This window comes from Saccostrea cucullata, unplaced genomic scaffold (assembly GCF_032062105.1).
Source record: "Saccostrea cucullata isolate Sc308-1 unplaced genomic scaffold, CSIRO_AGI_Scuc_v1 ctg15716, whole genome shotgun sequence".
NCBI classification, from domain to species: Eukaryota; Metazoa; Mollusca; class Bivalvia; order Ostreida; family Ostreidae; genus Saccostrea; species Saccostrea cuccullata.
The window spans coordinates 994-13749 of NW_026917947.1; the positions used below are offsets into that span (position 1 = coordinate 994).

The 12756-nt window shown below is 33.2% G+C and overlaps 1 pseudogene; it reads right to left on the reverse strand.

The window, feature by feature from the left end:
• Nucleotides 1–301: 301 nt before the first annotated feature.
• LOC134265809 (uncharacterized) lies at nucleotides 302–12110 on the reverse strand (annotated as a pseudogene).
• Nucleotides 12111–12756: the final 646 nt, after the last annotated feature.

The following is a 12756-nucleotide window of genomic DNA, read 5'->3' on the forward strand; positions in this document are numbered from 1 at the left end:
TCACATCCTGTATCAGCCCTCGACCAATATCAGCCCTCGGGCCTTCGGCCCTCTGGCTGATATTGGTGTCTCGGGCTGATACAGGATGTGATATGGAAAAGGGTGTGTATTATTCTCTGTGTAAACTAATTAAAAGAATGGATTCATTTTCATTTTATTTGGACTGTAGATCTATTCAATATGAATTAAATTGGTATAATGGTTATTGTTACACTCATAGTTAGCATCACAAAAAAAATTTAGTATAACTTGATAGTATCTATTGAAAGCTTAAAAGTAGATTTAATATCTTTTGCCCTACCTGTTCGTTGAGGCTCATCCTCTGAAGGATTTGAACTAGTAACCTTGTCCACTAGCTTACTAACAATATAACCGATCACAGAGGCAGCAACAGTAATGACAACTAGACTGTCTGGAGAAAGTCTTCCATCATCCATGTAGATGAAAGATACAATGAACAAACACATGCTGGAAAAGAAGAAATTGATGGTTGTTCAGTATTAATATGTATGAAACTGCGAAGGAGTAATTAATTTGTTTTAAAAAAAAGACTCGCTAATATTACCATTTTCATGCAAAAAGTACCGGTATGTCTTCTAGAGGTCCAAGTGCACAGAAAAAGACTTTTAAGATTACAAGAGAGTTGATGGATTTGGGATCTAACTTCAGACCCCATGGTTGGAGTGGTTCGGTTAGGGAGCATATGAACAATAAATTTCACTGTATAAACTGCTTTATAGTTACTTTTGAGAGTTGATAATATTTTAAAAGTTTGAGAATAATATAGGACTGACAACAGACAATGCACGGAAGGAGCTACATAGCAATAGATAAACCGTATGACTAAGTTGACATAAAAATACTAGATGTCTTAAAAGGGTTTCTATTTAAACCCTTATTAAACTCCCCTCTCCCCTTACTTCATGTATATATAATTGTACTCAATGCAGTTCCAGGAAGTCAATATTACCGCTACATCGCCAAAAATTTCAACTCATTACCGCTACATTTTTTCAGATTTTCGACCGATCATTACTGCTACATTTTTCCGGCCAAAAACAATTCATTAAAGCTACATAATCAATCGGCCCAAAACAACTCATTACCGCTACATATCGATTTAGCCAGGATGGTTCGGTATATGAGTTCTAATCGACAGAATTCACTCACTATCTAATCAGAATAAGTACATATATATAAATAACTCTGCAGTCGAAATTTAATTATTTAGCGTCATCTGAACATTATGACCACCATTGAGAAGTTTGTTACAAATTGAGGGAATGCCAGCTTACTTATCGATGGTTATAAATTTAGAAAACAACAATATGTGTCAAGCAAATGGCTTTCAATGCTTTAGCATTTTATCTATGAACAGTGCTTGATTTTAATTTTTTGTTTTTTATGAAATTAAATTGATTTTAATAATAAAAAGAAACATCCTGCTCAAAGTCTTACTTTCACCTCCCTGTGGTGAGCAAGGGAAACGGGTCTTATGCATTGATAGGTTGTACTGTACACGTATATGTGGCTGACTAACAAAAGAGGCAATGTAGCTGTAATGTATACTTTTTTATGTAGAGGTAATGTAAGGTTTTTTGTAGCGGTAATGACTATGTAGCGGTAATGAAAATTTTGAAAATGTAGCAGTAATGATACGCACCCGCAGTTCCAATGAAGAACATTGTTAGGCAACTGTTAGTATGACCAAATGGAATATCTCAACACAGTACATGAATCCTGTCAATTTTAAGTAATTTAGTTATTTACAACAATATTGATCATGCTGATCAATTTCAGTTGTCTCATTCAAACTGAAGCAACTTTGAAGGGCATTGAATGACAAAATAAAGGGACAGTGCACAACAGAGTAAATAAAAGTTATTATTACTTCTTTCCATCCAACCTTATTAAATGTAACTATTTTAAAGGTAGATTTCTCAGACATCCATGATATCTCTCAATTGAACTGGGACCTGCCTATTCTAGTCATCTTTATTCATAAAAGAACATAGTGTCACAAACTATGCTGTCAAACCCCTAGGGTCTATTTAAACTTTAAAGAAATCATACATAATGAGCCACTCTTCAAAATTATAAAAGATACAAACCATCGACATTATTCAACCATTTTCCTTCACTTTTGTTTTAAAATAACCAGAAAGATTGTTGATTTTTTTTTTCATCATAGAAAAATTTCAAAAAAGGAGCCTCAGACCATAGTTATAGAAATTCATCCTTACTTTTACACCTGAACCCCTGCACCGTATGACATAAAAAAAACATAAATTAATGTAGAGATCACAGGGACTTGCTCCTGGCGTGTAAAAAATATTTATAAAAAAAAAAAAAAACGATATTTACTATAAAACTACACAAGGGATAAAACCTTGGCTTCCATTGCTTCAACCTCTGTTTTCGTTATATTTTGCCGTATTTTACTGACTCACTGCCTGGGATCTGTTATTAAGAAATGATTCTTCTAAAACCTTATGCTTAAATTTCCCCCTTCGAGCCTCTGCAATACACATTTCTGACTAAAAATAATCCAAACGCGCTCGTTAGGACAGCTGGTATGGACAGAAAGCGAAAGTAACCTTGGCGTTTTACATTCGAATACGGAATTAGATCATTCGGCAATCCTCGGTTATTGCCAATTGTTTGCTTTGCTGCAAATGTTAACTATGGGTCTCTAAACATGTTAAAAAATGCCATTTTTCGAACTTTAAGACATGTTGCCATGGTAACTATAAAGCATAGCAACCAATTTTTGCCTGATTTCAGTTTAGGGTATCAATGACTTTTATCATAGAGAGTTTGGAGAAATTCTGAGACTACGCGTGCCACAGCTCCTATATGAAATTTCAAATCATTACAGAGAATGGCTCTTAAACTAAAGAAAAAGATTATGACGTACATGTTGCACAAGGTGACGTCATAATAGAGTAGACGAATGTAACAGGTGATGAAAATGAACATTGGGAATGAAGAAAATATTGCCGTTTTTATGTATACAATAACAACAGTCAGCATAATAATAACAATAGTGTTGTGTTTTGCGTGCACTATGCCTAAATAGTAGTCAGGGTTTGACACAAAGTGCACTCGCCTGCGGCTCGTGCACCATGTGTCAAACCCTGACTACTATTTAGGCATAGTGCACGCAAAACAAAACACTATTATATAAATAGACACCATTTCACATGTTTGAAGCTGAATACAAAATTCACGTACCGCAAAAATTGGAAAGACACAGGATGTAGAATCCCTTCATCTAAGACATATCCTGTCGCAACATCAATCACATCCGGATCCAGTTCGGTAAAAAATGAAGAAGAATTCATCCCTAGTGGAGCAAAAATATCCTTTTTTACAAGATTTTCCCATCGTCTCCTCCCATTTTTTCACTCATGTACGTTAATACTCCATACATGAGATTGTTTGTTCTAAAATGGTCGCGGAATCCACCCTCTGTTTTTAAAAGCTGAAGACGTCTAAAATAAAATGATTTTTTGTAATATTTTTTTTGTTTACAGTATTCTTTATTATTATATGATTGAATAATTTCCTTCTATCTGATTGGCTGAGATACAACTATGTTAGAAAAATACTACGTTGTATTGACCTGCACGTGACGTTCCAGGTCAATACAAGGAATTATTGCAGGTCAATTTAAGGAATTATTGACCTGCTCCATTTTTTCAGTTACAATGTGTTCTTGTTGAAATTTCTTGTTAAAAAACTTTCAATGAAAGCTAAGAAACAGTCCTGTAGGAGTTTGCTATTATTTAATCATATAATAAAACAGTTATTGCTGTTTTTTATGGTCAATACGATGATTTAGCCACCTTCGAAGTACAATATTCACTTCGCCCTTCGGGCTCAGTGAATATTGTACTCCTCAGGTGTATAAATCATCGTATTGACCTTAAAAACAGCAATAATTGTATAATATAAACAGGTCAAACATAATCTCTTGATTCAGCTATATACATGTAGCTTGAAATGAGTACAATACACTGTATATAACTTGATTTATCTATTCAAAATAGTCTGATAAAGCCATTTGTGTAGAGTTTTTCATAAAAAGGTTTTTTCTTATAAGAAATATATAAAAAGTCTTAAGTAAGTGACAATATATAATTGTACTGTGAAATATTTAAAAATTCACCCCAAAGAAGAGAATTTAAAGATTGTAACTTTTGAATAGTAGATCAGCATAGTATTATCCATAATAGGATAAAACCACTTACTCTATGACTTTCTCCCGTTTGAGAATCTTTATCTAGTCGGAGGTAGTTATACGGTCTTAAACCCGTTCTGCGGGTCATTACATCAAGAGTATTCACAAACTGGGAGAGAAGAAAAGAGTTTTTGAAAAGTTCCTTGTTACCAAAAAGATGTCGAAGTGTAGTGTTCAAGTCATATCTGAAATAATGAAAAAAAAGTGAGCAAGCTCACATACCCCACGCTCCCCCAAAAATCAAAGTGCTGAAAATCCCAGAAAAAATAAAGGAATCAGAATTTCCCGGTTATATGCACATCTACACATTGTGTCCTTAATATCTGCAAAGTTTGACGAAATTCTGTGCATCGGTTTAAGAGGAGTTGCACTGACAAACTGTTCATCTCAATATTCAAGGTATAGCCAAAAATCTAAGTTTTAAGTGCGGAAATTCGCATAAAAAATAAAGGAATCGGAATTTCCTGGTAATATGCATATCTACACATTGTGTCCTAAATATCTATTAAGTTTGACGAAATTCTGTGCAGCGGTTTTAGAGGAGTTCAAACTGTTCATCTCTATATTCAAGGCATGGCCAAAAATCTAAGTTGAAAAGTGCGGAAATTCCCGGAAAAATAAAGGAATCGGAATTTCCTGGTAATATGCACATCTGCACATTGTGTCCTAAATATCCCTAAAGTTTGATGAAATTCTGTGCAGCGGTATAAGAGGAGTTGCGCCGACAAACTGTTCATCTCTATATTCAAAAATCTAAGTTGAAAATTGCGGAAATTCCCGGAAAAATAAAGGAATCGGAATTTCCTGGTAATATGCACATCTACACATTATGTTCTAAATATCTGCAAAGTTTGATGAAATTCTGTGCATCGGTTTAAGAGGAGTTGCGCTGACAAAAAACAGGACTGACGAACTGACTGACTGACTGACTGACACTCTGACGGACGGGTCAAAAACATTATACCTCGCGCAACTTGTTGCTTGGGGTATAATAAAAGGTGAACATAAAGAACAGCGTTCAGTCTCCAAAGATCTAAAAACTACGATCGTATACATATCTGTGAACAGGGCATACACATGGACCCCCGGGAATTTTAGAGGAGGAGTAAGTATCCCGTTTTGACTGGTCACACCCGTCATGATCCCTATGTTATAATCAGGAAGAAGGTAAATTCTTACTCAAATTCTATAAAGAAACAAAGGCCTAACATTTAAAGTGAAACATGTCAACTAAAATTCGACCCAATGATAGATTATGTTCGCTATTAAGGACCATAGAATATACAAAACTTTAATCCCTACAGCATCAACTTCAGAGTCCGTAGACTGCCTCGGTCCAAGAACTGATCTTTCATTGAACATATTCTTGAGTATTGACTAAGTTGGAACATATAAACATGGTATGTATAGGTGACAGTTGAATATAACTGCATAAACAAGCATTTTTAAGAGTATTGCATAAGCAATACAAGGGGCGATCAAAAAGTTTGCGAACTAATTAAAAAACTTCCATAAAACAATTAAAATTGGGTTTCAGTGGTTTACCGTTCTGCCTATGCGCGCGAATCACGTGATCCAAGCAGTCACGTGACATGCTTCATAGCATTCTTTTTATAGAAGCTAAAATGTTACCATGTTAGTTATTTCTTTATAACAAGAACAGTCTGTCAGAAATGGCCTAATCTTGGGAAAAGGAAGGTGATCATTCTCCAGAAAGAGCATGGTGACCATCACAACCTGAGTCCTCCGTCTAAGAAACGGCGTTTTATCCTGGTATGGGTATAGAACGGGAGCATTCTTGTAATTGAATCTGATACCTTTTAAGTCTAAAGTAAACTATATTTTAGGGATTTAATAATTACATTATTGTAAAGATATTCAACTATTTTTCTAGCTTAACTTGGCGATCTTTCATATCAGATTACGCAACTAAGGACACATCTCTTTCACTGGGCAGCAGAGTGTCATTTTTTTAAAAACCATTTCCCTCGAATTCTTTCACTTAAAAAATCAATCAAATAAATGATTGAAGTCCTGGAAAGTCTTTTGTCTTCATAAACCTTGTAGGTTTATTCCCCGAATGGCTACTCGAAAAAAACAACAAGTAATTATCACACTCAATTAAGGGGCCCACTAAGGGATACAGGTAGACTTACCTGTATGAATAATCTAACAATTTAAATAAAGCAAAATGGATCTTAATTCATTTTTTTAAGGTCAGACGAGACGTTCCTCAATATCTGTTTTGTATATCTTCGTAATGTATGAAAAATATTCAAAATCTTAATAACATTCTGATTTCTAAACCAGTTTCTAAACTTTTTTTTTTACAAAATCCAAACACTTAAACATTTGAAATTGGAAAATTATTTTTCTTCTCAAAAGGATTATATAAGGAAAACTACCACTGGTATCTTGCAGAAATGCCTGGTAAGGTACCTCAATTTTTTGTGAGTAAACATGTTTAAGTAGCAATACTTCAATGACAAAATCTTTGAAAAATTTATCTGTTATTAAGGAACGTCTCGTCTGTCCTTAATTTGAGCACTAGCATGAATAAATATTTGTATAAAATTTTTTAAAACAAATATTTTTACAAGGACAAAACATATTATAAACTATAAATTATCTTGAAGTTCTATTGTTTAGCAGCACTGATTTTCACATTATATATTAAATAGCATTGTATCACTTTCATATCACACACATTTACAATATTTACAATTTATTTAGTCCATCTCCAAATGTTTCATCACAACTAAGGGATCACTATCCAAGGTGAAGAAGTTCAGAAGCAGAGACTGTGTAGGTCATAAGATCAATGATGCCATGCTCATACCTTTCTTTCAGTAACTGCAATCTTCTCTTTATACTTGCATACTTTTTCGCTGGAGGTCTAATGCTTCCTTCCATTACTAAAAATTGCTTATTGAAAATTTCAAAGTGAACTGATTATCAGGTGCTTCATCAATTAGCTTATTAACTTAGGAATTCCTTTAAAATTAAAGTGATCTGTTTTTATCTCCAATCGTCTATATTTATTATAAAAATTGAAACATAAACTTCTGTATTTTATGATGACTTAAATGAAAGTTTTAATAATTAAAAATTAATTAAAAATGATAAATAAACGAATTAAATGAGACAAATCTTTATAGAAACACTTTATTTATCATGCACAGATATCTATATCATTTTAAGGAAAAAAACATTTGTGTTAATTTATTTAAAAGACCAATCAATAGTTTGAAAAAAAAAACAGAATTAAAGGTACAATAAAATATTTATTTTTCTTTTATCTTAATTTTATCTATTTATATCTATTTATCTATATTTTTTATTCAGTATATTTCGGAAACTAAAAAAAGTGAATGAATATATCTGATTTATAAAATATTACTTATCCAGGTAAACACAGGTAAGTCTACCGGTACCTCTTAGAGGGCCCCTTAATTGAGTGTGATAATTACTTGTTGTTTTTTCCGAGTAGCCATTCGGGGAACACACCACCTTGTACAAGTTACTTAGTGGCAATCTCTACCCAGAGTTATCATTCGCTTCGCTACAATAGAAGTATAAGTGGTACGATAACTCTGGGTAGAGATAGATTCAGTGGTTTCAAATTAAGTAATTATGCTACTGGCCTGCAAAGGAATTAGGCTAAGTTATAAGTTAAAACTTTACAGCCGTTCGTTTCTCGAGTAAGACTGAGTGTTTCAACCAGTTTTTGTTACAAGTTACTTACACATTGACGTCATTTTCACATTGTGACGTCACAATCATGAAACCGGGCAAAACGTTATTTATCATGTACTACTATCATATTGACGTCATTTTCACATTGTGACTTTATTTTAATGTTGGAAAAGGCAACCCCTCCCCCATTTTGACGTCATTTTCAAGGCAATATTTGTTTGGATACGCCATGTAAAATTTACAATAAAACTTCATAGAACATCCAGAAAGAGGTAAACATTTCATATTTTATGGAACAATAGTGTCCCAACACATACCTGAAGTACATTGTAACGGGATTTTCGGATGTCAAATGTTCATATCAAAAAAGTTTATCTTAGTTCCACTTAGGTCGAAAAAACGTAGTTTCGAGGTTGCGCCGCTTGGACAAACCATTGCTTACAAAAACTTTACTAATTTATCAAAAATAAAATTTATGATTTGTGGTTTATTTTTTAGATAGAAATGATGATGATAACTTAAAATTTTAAATATCAATAATTGAATTCTGGGTGTAACGCTGTATTTGATTGGATAAAAAATTTACTTCATATCGTATAAAATGGGTTGCCTACGTCACAATGACTTTCGTCAAAAACGTATCAATCCGCTTGACGTTACATTCAAATTTTGTACAAATTGAAGTCATTTTGTTAGAACAATCTTCTTTTTTTCTTACATCAAATGAATGAAAATTAAATTATAAGCAATGAATTTAATAGCTACCTATTTTATACGGTATAAACTGGGTTGGAACAGTTTACGCTTTTTTATAAACCGCTTTGCGGTTTATAAAGCGTAAACTGCCCCAACCAAGTTTATACCGTATAAAATGGGTAGCTATTAAATTCATTCCTTAAATGAATTTAAAAATATTTCACTTCTCAATGGCCCTGAGTACCGATTGTAAAACTAAATTTTACAGACCTCCACTGGCAAGAAGCGGCGTCTCTTTGGGTAAAAAATTCTCGTAAGGGACAAATAACAACAAACAAACAAAGTTATATTATTGAAAACGTATCATACCTTGTATCATTACTCATATACTTTTGTATAAGAAGATTGGCAAATATTTTTGTCAAAGAACCAATTCCAAAAACAGTTTTTGATGTCACTGCTTGTCTAGATTCCAGGTCCTTGTAACCATACGCCTTAGAGAAGACAGTCTTTCCGTCTTTAACAACTGCTACTACCATGCCTGGATTTTGATTCCATCGACAAGCCTCAAATGTCGCCTGTAATGTAGTATCTAAGATGCCTTCCTTGCTCATTTTATTATCTTCCGGTTTAACTAAAAGAGGAAGAGTTTTTCCAAGCATATATCATTTCTGTTCAAGTTCTTTAAACATATCTCATTCCTCCAGACTAACCCATCTGTATATTGAAATTTTAAAACTACTGCAGATTTGAGACCAAATAAATAAAACATAAATATATCAATAAAATATAATGTTTCAGTTGTAAATCGCTTTGAAATTGGTGAAAAATAAGCATTTTTATCATTTTTTGTCAATAAATATATGTTCCCCCCGTGTCACACAAAAAGCTTTGGTATGAACTTGTGAAATAACATTCCAGTAAAAAGGAATTTTTGTGACACTGGGGGGAAAGATGTTTTAAAAATATTTTCCGTTTTCCGTTTATTTCTATAGTGAAAAACACAAGTTTTACCAAAATTTTAAAGTTATCTCTCTTTGTTTTCCCAAATAAGTAATGTTAATTGAAAATCCATATAATTATCTATAAAATATATTAAAAATTTATCGAATATGTTAACTTTTGAAAATTGACTTTGAGGTAGGCGGGAGAACAATACTATCGTTCGCAATTCTTTGGTCTATTTTCATTATATAGCTTTGCACTCAAGGAAACTAGAGTAAGACCGTTTGTTGTTGTTGTTTTTTGTTTGTTTGTTTTTTTAATTTTATGAATGAAGTTATCACGGTCACTTTCTGGGTATTAAACAAACTAACTATATACATAGTTATGTTTGGGAAGGTACTCTCTTCTGAAATTAAGAATTTCATGGTCCCAGGGTCAGTGGATCTGGTGTTAGGGTGGGGCTATATTGATTATATAATGAAAATGAGTCTTTTGAAAATCTTCTCCTGTGTTCCTGGGTACGAAGCAGATGGACTACCTATATAACTATGATGAGCAAAGATTCTTCTGATGAATTGTAAATTTCAAGGCCCCTGGGTCAGGGGTACCATAAGGAGGGGTCTAATTATACTCTGAAAATGAAGTAAATAAATGCTTTGAAATATACCCCTTGGTATTAGTCAAACATTTATGTTGAGCAAGGGTGCCTTTTCCAAAATTGTGAAATGTGTCGCTCCAGGGTCAGGGGTTCCCGTGGGGTGGAGGCACTAGTGATTATTTCTGAATATTACTAATAAGTTGAAATGCATTAATCTTTTGTTCCCCTACTCTGCCTACTCTGGGAATTTAAAAGTAACCATTGTAAGCTTGCTGAGTGTATAGGTCTGATGAGTAATGGTGTCACTTTCAAAATTGTGAATATCATGGCATCTGGCTTAAAACATGAACCAAATTCAATAGTTGGAAAGTTGTTACATGATGCTCAGGTGACCTATAAGGCCCATGGGCCTCTTTTTTTTTTAAATAAAAGGACTAATTATTCTATTTAAATAGATTTAAACTCAATGTTGTATTGAGGTGATTTTAAGAAAGAAAAAAAAACTATAATAGTGTATATATACCATAGGTCAAGTGTGGTTGTCTGATGAAATCACTTTTCTCGAAATGCCGTAAATGTGCAATATTTATGTAGCCTGGTCTAGTCAAATCACTTGCTTCAAATTCCACAGATCTCTTTTTGAAAGCATGGGACGCAATTCCCGTGCTTATCATGTTGAATTTATAGGATTTAGAATTTCTTCGAATCAAATCAAAGACGACATATCCATACTGAAGTTTTAGCGAACCATTATATTCCGTGACTGTAATATCCCTATATAAATCATTGTGGTATTTTCCAACAAAATCACTTGCTGGTCTATCAAGAGGAATTTCTTTATAAGTCTTCTCACTTCTTTTCCTGATAGGCTTTTTGTTGAAAGGTTCTGGGAAGGTACATATAGTGGAGGCGTTTAGCCAGGGTTCCTGATTGTTGTATAAATCAGCGAGGTAGGAACTGACAGAGATCCGGAACAAATCGTCCTTGTCTTGGCCAGTCATGGCGATAAAGATGCCCAGGTTCTGGTCGGGGTAGAGGGTCAGTATTGAACTGTATCCGAAAATATCCCCCATTTCTTCCAAAATTCTATGATCTGAAATCACACAGTTTAATTTTTAAATCAAATTACTTGTAATATGCCATGAAAAAAAAATCAAATTCCCTCAAAGAAACTGAAAAATAAAATTATGCATTTTGGCTAATTTCACTTTCTTTAACTTTCACATAACATGATATTTATTATCTCAATATCATATGACTTAAACAATAAACAACAAAATTGTATAATTACTTACTTCTGTATATTCCAGTCTTTAAACCAAGAGCATAGCCTGTGTATTCTCTTGAGAAAGGTACTCCTTTTGTAGTTGTGAAATATTCTTCAATCTTGGATGATCGCAAAAGATTCCAAGAGAGGAACATGTCCTTCATCTCTTCTTTTCCAACGAGTCTTTTACCAGAGTCAGTGATTCCATCGTTTAACAGGAATTTTATAAATTGTGCCATGTCATCAGCACTGACTGTTATGCAAGCAGCACCGCATAACTCGGTCCATTTTCTTGTATATTAATAGTTTGAAAAGATTAAATAAATATTCTTTGATGCTTGCACTCATTTATAAAAAAAAAAATGTTGAGAAAAAATATTGAATTTATTTCAGCGTTTATAATGAATACCTTAATAGCTCAAAAGAAACGGGATAAAGATGTTCATTTTCCTGTATGTATCCAGTTGAAATGTTGATGAGATTCGGATTCATCGTTGTAAAAAAACTAGAATAATCAGTCATACCAACAGGCTCAAAGAATTCCTGCTTTATCAGCTCCTCCCAAGGTTTTCCACCCAAACTTGTTTACCGATGTCTGTGAGAAGCCCATACAAAATATTATTGTAGAAGAAACTGTCTCGAAAACTTCCACGAGGTTCGAATTTCTGTAGTACCGTTGCCAAAATAAATTAAAGGAAAAAAATTAAATTAAGAAAAGCAAATTCAAAGAATTGTGGTCCACCACTTTTGGTGTCTTTGTGGGTCAAAAGTCATTTTTATCTTGTCACAGGTAATGCACATGTCAAATATAAAAAATTAACAATATAATTCATACAATCATAGATTATAAATTTTTCTGACTTTATAAGTCAAACTGCAGTCAATTATATTGGAATCCTCTGAAATCAAAGAACAGTCCTCTATTTTATCAATCAATCCTACGCATTATCAATCGCCTGTTGTAAATTCTAAAAATTCATTCGCTGCAAGGGGATGCCTTGTATTCAAAGCATTTTTAATGATATACAACTACCATGTATAAATCTTCTTTGATATTGATGCCTTATCCTGTGCAGAATCCTGCATCCCTCTTATCTCAATCTATAGACCACTCATAATTAAGTAAAGCTTTTAAAGGTAAAGGATTTCAAACCTGCAACTACAAGCCTTGAAATTGTTTAAATACATTTACATGCATTAGAAATATTTATCTGATTTTGTTGGAAGGTTATTTTTTTAAATATTGATATTTCAAGTGTGAAAATTATCTTCCACAACTTCCAATTTCTTGGTTTTATATAATTTCTTAGT